Source organism: Amblyraja radiata, chromosome 13, assembly GCF_010909765.2.
Source record: "Amblyraja radiata isolate CabotCenter1 chromosome 13, sAmbRad1.1.pri, whole genome shotgun sequence".
Classification (NCBI taxonomy): Eukaryota; Metazoa; Chordata; class Chondrichthyes; order Rajiformes; family Rajidae; genus Amblyraja; species Amblyraja radiata.
In genome coordinates this window covers 41484072-41493424 of record NC_045968.1, presented here as the reverse complement: position 1 = coordinate 41493424, position 9353 = coordinate 41484072, and the positions used below count along the sequence as shown (strand labels likewise).

Below are 9353 nucleotides of genomic sequence, written 5' to 3'. Positions count from 1 at the left end.
GAAATACTTGTTTATAAAATCCACCATTGTTTCCTCTGGGAACAATGCCACAGTGATTAATTTACTTAACTAGTAAATTTAGAAGCATGGCTTAATGAGTCAGTGACAAGAGTTTGAATCCCACCAAGACATTTGGGTGATTTAAATTCAATTAATTAAACAATCTGTAATTATAAACGCTAGTTTGGTGGCCCCTAAAATAACAATTATGACCAAAAAATTTACCTGACTCTCTTTAGGTGTCTGCAGGTCTGGCCAGGATGTTTATACAGATCTGCAACCATGTGGTTGACTCGTAAATACTTCAAAAATTACCACGCGAATTACTCAAATAAGTTTAACTATTATGGCTAAACAGAATGGGCAGACTTTCCACCATCCTCAGTTCTCAAGTTGTCTATATCCTGGACTGTGCTGTTTCTTCCAGCTAGGTCCCAGGTGTAGTGTTCAGCTGGGTGGCTGACTCGTGAATAAGGAGCAGAGCAAGTCTAATCAAAGCATGCGGTCAACTGCAGTGACAAGAATTGTGTCAACATTTGATTAGTTGGCTGTCAAACCCACTGTTTAAATTAAATATCTTTGACATTAATAATAAGTTAGGACCTATTAAAATGTATAAAAACAAACATTACATTTTTCTCTTTAAACAATCAATATCCATGATTGCACATACTGTATATTGAGCCGCATGGGCGTGCGCACACATACACACATGTGCACGCACACACCCACACATGTGCACGCACACACCCACACAAACACGTAAAATATTTACACCATTTAATTCAAATCACATTTATTTATTTTTTTAACCCAGCATACAATTTCTCCTTTTGATCACAAAGGGATTGTTGTATTGTTGTATTGATGCCATGCAAATCTTATGTACTGGGAAATCCATGGAAGTTCATGTTGAGCTTTTGGACACCATGAGTTTCTGGTGCTTTGTGGAGCAGAAGATTGTGTGATAGCTTCTGTCTCAAACTTGCTTAATTAGAAGCATATTAGCTGCTAATTTTATCATGTGTAGAAAGACAAGACAAGACAAGAGACATTTATTGTCACATGTACCAATTGATACAGTGAAATTTGGGGTCACCATACAGCCAATGAATAATAAAAAACACAACACACGATAAACTTTAACTCAAACATCCCCACACAGCAGAATCAAAGTTTCCCACTGTGAGGGAAGGCACCAAAGTTAACCTTGTTGTTCACCTGTGGTCGGGGCCTCCCGAGGCCCCCCCGCAGTCGCCACCACGGCGGCCCGATGATCAGGCCCTCTCGCCTGGATGATGGAACTCCGATGTCGGAACGGAAGAACATCCTCAGCGGCTTGGACCTCTGAATCGGCCGCCTCCTACTGGAGACCGCGACTCCCGAAGTCCACAGGCCGGGCTGGATGGAGATTCCACACTGGCGGCCCTCGGCAAATGGATCCCAGGACTCCACGATGTTGAAGTCAGCGCCGCCCGCGGCTGAGCTCCGCAAACCACAGCACCGCGATGTTGAAGCAGCAGATCCAACATTCCGGAGCTTCAAACGGCGATCCAGGTAAGGCATCGCCCGCTCCGCGATGAATCCAGAAAAGAACTGCAGATACTGGTTTAAATCAAAGATAGACACAAAATGCTGGAGTAACTCAGCAGGACAGGCGACATCTCTGGAGAGACGGAATGGGTGACGTTTCGGGTCGAGACCCTTCTTCAGACACTAAGTTTATATGGTCTAGGTTGAATCTGTCATCTGATCTCAGAGCAATGATTGGCCCTGAAACAAATATCTTAAGATGATTCCTAAGCAGTTCCATTTGCCGAGAGCCGCCAGTGTGGAATCTCCACCCAGCCCGGCCTGTGGACTTCGGGATTCGCGGTCTAATTAAGCCGTTTCATAGACTGCTTGATAATATCAGTTTACCCATAGAATGATACTTTGAGCCAAAGATGCAGATCTAGTCATTATGATCTTAAGGTTTATGCTGTGCTACCATCAGGGTGGATTTGTCAGAGATGTTGGCACAATGATACCCAGCTTAGATAGAGTGACCCCATTGGCTGTATGGTGACCCCAATATGCAACAGTAATTCCAGATCTTTGTTGACTACCAATTGGAAGAAGCACTGAGCAATGACAAAAAATGGACCCTGGAGAAATTCAAAGTCTCTTGCCAAGAATGACTTGATAGTATCATTACTGACCAGCTTTAGATGATATGACTAACAGTCAGCAGTAGGTGCTAAGAGAGCCAACATGAGAGGAGGGAGACACAAAAAGCTGAAGTAACTCAGCGGGACAAGCAGCATCTCTGGAGAGAAGGAATGGGTGATGTTTCAGGTCGAGACCCTTCTTCAGACTAGTTAGGAATAAGGGAAATTAGAGATATAGATGGTGATGTGGAGAGATAAAGAACAATGAATGAAAGATATGCAAAAAAGTAATGATGATAAAGGAAACAGACCATTGTAAGCTGTTTGTTGGGTGAAAATGAGAAGCTATTGCGACTTGGGTGGGAGAGGGATAGAGAGAGGGAATTATGTGGCTACCTGAAGTGAGAGAAATCAATATTCATACCACTGGGCTGTAAGCTGCCCAAGCAAAATATGAGATGTTGTTCCTCCAATATGTGTTTAGCCTCATTCTGACAATGGAGGAGACCAAGGACAGAAAGGTCTGTGGAGGAATGGGAAGGAAAATCAAAACGCCCAGCAACCGGGAGGCAGGCTGAGTGATGGTGTTCCACGAAACGATCGCCTAGTTTGGTCGCGCCGATTTATAAGAGTCCACATCTTGAACAATGGATTCAGTAGGTGCAGTTGGAGAAGGTGCAAGTGAACCTCTGCCTAACCTGAAAGGACTGTTGGGATCTCTTGACATAGTCGAGGGAGGGGGGGTATAGCAACAGGTGTTGCATCTTCTGTGGTTGCAGGGGAAGGTACCAGGTGAGGGGGTGGTTTTGGTGGGGAGGGATTAGTTTGCACCTTCTGCGGTTGCAGGGGAAGGTACCGGGGGATGGCGTGGTTTGGGTGGGAAGTGAAGAGGAGGTATTCTGAACTTGTTTTCATCAGTATACATTTTGCAAATCTGGGCCATTGAACTGGAGACCAACCATGATTGAATGTCAACTATAAAAATGTGCGCCAGTAGTATCAGTTGTACCCAACAATAAGCTATCATTCTGGAGAAGCTATAAAGCAAGTACATCCTCATTATGGAAACATTTTGCATCACCAAATCGCCCATCATCAATATACTAGGGTGTACCATAAACCTGGATGAACCACATATATAATTAACAGAATGATTGAAAGCTGAGTACATTTTATTGTGTACTTGTTCCTTAACTTCCTATTTCATTTATACTCTTTATATGGAATGTCAGGAGTGTAATGGAATGCTTCCCACTTGTCTGAATGACTGCAGTTCTTCAAACACAAGAAACTCAATATCAATCAATCAATTTATTCATCGCATATACAATAAAGTACAGTTAAATGAATTTTGCCAATCGGTACAATCAAAAAAGAACCCACAATGCACAATAAAAAATGAACACAAAAATCCACCACAGCATTCTTCACTGTGGTGGAAGGCACAAAGTACAGTCAGTTCTCCTCCATTGTTCCCCGGGGCCGGGGCCATAAACCTCTGCAGTCGCCGCTGCGGCCGGCCAGATGTACAGGCCCTCTCGTCGGGATGGTAAGTCCCGAATCGGCGCTTCCCTACCGGAGACCGCGGCTTCAGGATATTGTAGGCCGCAGGCCGGCGGTCGGAGCTTCTCTGGGGTTCCCCGGCGATGGTAAGAACACGCCGTGCCCGCGGCTAGAAACTCTGCAGACCGCGGCATCAGGATGTTATTGGCCACGGGCCGGCGGTCGGAGCTCTTCTCCAGTGAGGGGACCCTAGCAAGGAATCCCAGGCTCCGGACGTTGCACCTGCAGCTAGAAGCTCCACAGACCGTGGCTTCAGGTTGTTACAGACAGCAATCGGAGCACTTCCTTCTGGCGACCCCGGCTAGGGCTCTCCCGCTCCGCGATGAAAAGTCTACGCTGCGCCCGCTGCTGAAACTCCGGGCCCGGCCACTCCATGGTGTTAGGCCGCAAGGGAGGCGACATGGAAAAAGTCGCCTCTCCGTGGAGGAGGCGACCAAAAACGGTTCCCCCCTTACCCCTTCTCACACATTTGGGCACACTAAAAAAAAACAAAAAAGTAGAAATGACGAACCCGCTGCTGGCAGAGCAGCCGTCTCGCAGCGCCACCACCGATCATCCAGAATAGAGCACCTTACTTGAATGTTATTCCATCCACTACCCAAGACATTCATTCTCACTACAATTACCATATCGTGTCTGGTGTGTCATCTTCTTCTTCTTGCGTATGGCGTGCTCAGCCTAAAGTTGTAAGACAACTTGTTCTGTTTGATCTTCTGTTTGTGCATGCCAGGTTGATTGCATTTGTTGAAACAGGGTGGACCACGTGAAGGTTGCAATCTCCCACCCCTGGTGTGTCATGTACAGCAGTAATTCACTGAAGCTTTGTCATTAGCTCTTTGCAAATGTAAGATTCTACATTAGAATATGGTGCACAACTCTTGTGCGTGAGGGTCAGATTTACAATCCAAATAACTTTTGATGGTCATTTATGTGAAACCTATTTTATCTTAATTTTGTGTAACCACATAGTGATATTATTATTGGAGCAAAAATGGCAAATGCTGGAAATCTGAAATTAAAACGGACAACGCTGGAGGCACTGAATGGATCAAACAGTATCTTTAGTGGGGAGAAAAACAAGATTGATGTATTTGGTCAAGGGATCTTCAGCAGGAGATAGAACAGAGAAAGAGCAAAAAACAAATAGCTGGAAGAATTCAATGGGTCAGGCAGCATATGTGGAAATAAAGGGATATTTCAGGTAAGGACACTTCTTCAGACCTGAAAAGTCATCTGTCCAAGTCCTTCCTCAAATGATACCTGATTCACTGAGTTCTTCCAGCTCGTTGTTTTTTTACTCAAGATTCCAGTAACTGCAGTGCCTTGCATCTCCACAGAACAAGCATATTTGTTTGCAGAGAGGGTAAGGAGTCAAGATATAGTAAATGTCTATGATTGGGTGCAGGTTAAAGATGATTAAAAACCAATAAAAATCTGCAAGATGATGAAATCTGAAATAAAAGCAAAGCATGCTGGAACCACTCACCAGATCAGGCAGCATCTGTAGCAAGAGAAATCAAGTTAACATTTTTGAGGTTGAAGAGGATCATAAGATCATAAGTGATGGGAGTAGAATTATGCCATTCAGTCCATCAAGTCTACTCCACCATTCAATCATGGCTGATCTATCTTTCCCTCCTAACCGCATTCTCCTGCCTTCTCCCCAAAACCTCTGACACCCGGATGAAGAGTATTCAACCTGAAATATTTTGTGTTTAGGGCCTGTCCCACTTACACAACTTTTTCAGCAACTTGCCAGCACCCGTCATAGGTCGTTACAGGTCGCCGAAAATTTTCAACATGTTGAAAATCCAGTGGCGACCAAAACAAGGTACGACACTTTGGGCGACTACTCACGACCATACAGGCTTCACCCTGCGACATGTCGCCAGGGTGTCGCCTGTATGGTCGTGAGTGATCACCCAGTCACCCAAAGAGTCGTTGCGTCTTTCTGGTCGCCGCTGAATTTTCATCATGTTGAAAATTTTCGCAGAAAAAGTCACATAAGCGGGACAAGTCCTTTTCTTTTTCATAAATGCTAACTGTCTTGCTAAATATTTCCAACATTTTTTATACTTATTGCAGATCAACGTTGTCAAGGGAACAGAGTCTTTAAAAAACAAGAATTGGTGACAGAGAAAATAAAAACAAACTGAACAGATGTGGCTGTACTTCTGTATTTCATTGAGCGAAAAAAGTGGATAAATGAAACTGCTAAATTTAATATTAGATCCTAAGGACTTCGGCATATCCAGACCATACAGAAGGGAAAAGCAAGTTATCTGGCATTGATGTAGAAAGCAGAAACATTTCCTTCTACATCACCTTGGTTCACTGATCCCTTCCCACCCAAATCAACCCCTCCCCAGGTACGTTCTCCTGCAATCACTGGAGATGTAAAGGGGCTGTCCCACTGCGGCGACCTAATCCGCGAGTCCTGGCGAGTTTGCCCTCGACTCATACTCGCAGCATGGTTGACACGAGGTCCTAGGAGGTCTTTGTAACTCTCCTTCATGCTCGAGATGGTTGGTCGCGGCATATTTTTCAACATGTTGAAAAATGTCTGCGAGTAAAAAAAGGTCGCCACGGAAAAAATCGATACTTTTTTTACTCGTAGGTTTAGTACGTAGGTCGTAGTAGGTTGTAATAGGTCATAGTAGGTCAGCATGTTAGTCGTACGTAATCGAGGGTAGACGAAGGTAATCGAAGGTAGTCTAAGGTAGTCGTAGGTTTGTATCGCTTGTCGGAGAGGGATTTCCTCGGGCTGCTAGTCGATGAAGAAAAATCGATCGGACTTCCGTTCCCATTTTTTTTTAATCGCTGGACAATTTAACAGTTGGATTAAAGTAAAAAGCGACTTCAAATGCCCTCAATGCCTTCAATGTGACGGATCGTAATATCAGGACAAAACAAAAGCTAAGTTGTTTATTTCACATATAATCTTGCTTCTTGGGGGTGGCTTTAGTCTAATTTTACATTGCGAAAATGTTATTTGGGCCCCATACGAATCTGCAGTGTCTTTCCTGCCGATATGTGGTTAAAATTCATGGCAACGTTCCCATCGATCGCATTCCAGAAACACCCACTCGCAAGATGATTTAAATTCTCTTTTTTTTTGGACAATCATGTCATAAGAGCATCTAAATCGTCTATATTTTGTGTTATTTTCTATCCATAGTAAATATTTTTATACTAAATATCCACAACAGTTTTAGCCACATGTATTGTGCAAAAAATAATAATGTTGATTATATTGAGAGTGGATGTTTCTAGATTAATTTATGGGAATTAAACATTAAATTCCTTCCATCTGGCATATAAATTCATGACAGTGAGATTTAAAAATCACATTATATTGTGAATTCTTGTGTGAATGGGATGAGTTTGTTATTTGGATACTTAGGCTATTTAAAAAAATATCCTTTTCTTAAGAAAGATAGATGTTTAGATCTAGTAATTTAATTTAGATGAATTTAATTGATTTGATGAAACTGGTGAACATGAATTTTTGTTGGGTATTTACTATTTGTTTTAGTGTTTAACTTTAACATTTCTACCTTTTTTCTGAAACTGCAAATAATAACTTGTTTCTGTTAATGCTGTTCAGTGTTTTTTTATCTTTACATTTTAAACAGATGTCTCTGAAGAAGAAATGCAAAATTGTCAATCCAAATGCCCAGCAAAAGAGACTGATTCACAGAGATTATCCGAATTTGTACTACTCCAAATGTGATGATCTACAGGACATTCTTAATCGGAAAGTAGTGGGCAGAAAGGCATGTCATGCGTGTTTTGAAGAGCAAAAACTTGTAGTTTACAATGTCAAAATTGAAAAGTTGTGGAAAAACAAGGTGTACAGAGTTGCTTATTGGTTACAATCTGAGGAGTTTGATGATGCTACTGATTATGATATGCCAGTGTACCAGCTAGCAACTGATCTTCTCCATAAAGACTTGGTCTATTGCTAGAAATTGTAATTTATTTACCTATCTGTTACGGACTTACAGCATATAATACAATAATATTAAAGTTCTGATCTTGAGAATATCACATTTTTGAATTTTCAAGGCAGTCTGGGTGTTTATTACTATTTCCGTCACAACGGTCAATTTTGTAATTAGCTACAATTCGGTAACTAACTAATTATATGCTTTAATTTCAGGTCATCCAAGTAAGATGTTTTATATTTGTTTCAGAATGCTTCAATCTATAATAACTGAAAAGCAATAGGGAAGAAGATGCTAATTTCAGAGTATGAAAATGGCCATAACTTTTTTAATACTGGAGATATGAAAGTGAATTAGATATCAAATTAAACTTCTTTTTATGCGTTATCTGATGGGATAAATTGTAGACTTGATTTTTAAAATCTCAACATTTTGTAACATTGCTACAATTAGGTCGCCCAAATGTGACAGCCCTTTAACACCTGTCCCTGTACCTCCTCCCTCAACCCCATCCAGGGACAGAGGTTAACGGGCACCCTGTCTAATCTCATTTATTCCATCTAGTGTTTCCATTGTGGCCTCCTGTACATCAGCAAGGCCAATCCTAGACTCGGCAGCTATTAACCGAACACTTGTGATCGGTCTACCAAGGTCTACTGAATGTCCTGGTTGCGAAACATTTTAGCTCGTCTTCAAATTCCCATACTGACCTCTGTCCTGTACCCCCTCCATTACCAGAGTGAGGTTAACTAAAGGAACAGCACCTCATATTCTACATGGGTAGCTTACAACCCAACAGTATGAACATTGAATTATCCAACTTTTGGTAACTTAAACCCCCACCCCAAGTTGGGCTATAGTATTTGCTGATGTTTCTACACGATATGGAACACCAGATGCTGATCTACTCGTATCCAGACATAATCATCAATTACCAAATATGTCATAAGGGATACAGACACTGGACATCAGCAACAGATGGGGTTTTAGCTGCATTGCAAGGGAAGAATTATTACCTACGCATTCCCTTCCTAACAAAATAGGATATGGCGCTTGACGCATCAATCATAGATCAGATCTCGGCTTTTTGGCTAAGATCAAGTATAATATCTGTTCTTATCAGTTTAAATGTCTGATATGTCCCTTATCTAGGGACCATATATCATAAAATTAAATAAATAAATAAATAGATGGGAAAGTGAAAAATAAATAAAACGATATATTCGTTTTAAGAACAGAAACCTTTTCTATTGATAAGTATATTCGTTTTAAGAACGAAAATGGCAAGCATTGATTCAAAGGATGCTTACAATTTCAGTACCCATAACAGGTGACCACGGACGTTATTTTTATCTAATTGGATGGCTCAGCTCTAGCAGTATAGAGCACTACCTAATGTGTTTACATTAGCACCTAGGTTATTTACAAAATATGACAACCAGCCACACAATGGTAATGGCTTCTTTGGATGACATACTAATTGTGTGGAAACGTAGGACGGGCTGAACAAACGGTAACAGCCACTTAACAATTATTTGGAAACTAGGATCATTATCCATCCAATTAAATCAAAATTAAAGCCTTCAAACTAAAGGGATTATTTGGGGTTCACCATTAACTCAGTTCCTCATGTCAGTAACTTTGCCAACAGAGGTTACAACCTTAATAGAGGCATGCAGCAAAATCATTGACA

General features: G+C 41.6%; 1 pseudogene; it reads left to right on the top strand.

The window, feature by feature from the left end:
* Positions 1-8731: 8731 nt before the first annotated feature.
* Positions 8732-8840, top strand: LOC116980214 (annotated as a pseudogene).
* The last annotated feature ends 513 nt before the right edge of the window (positions 8841-9353 follow it).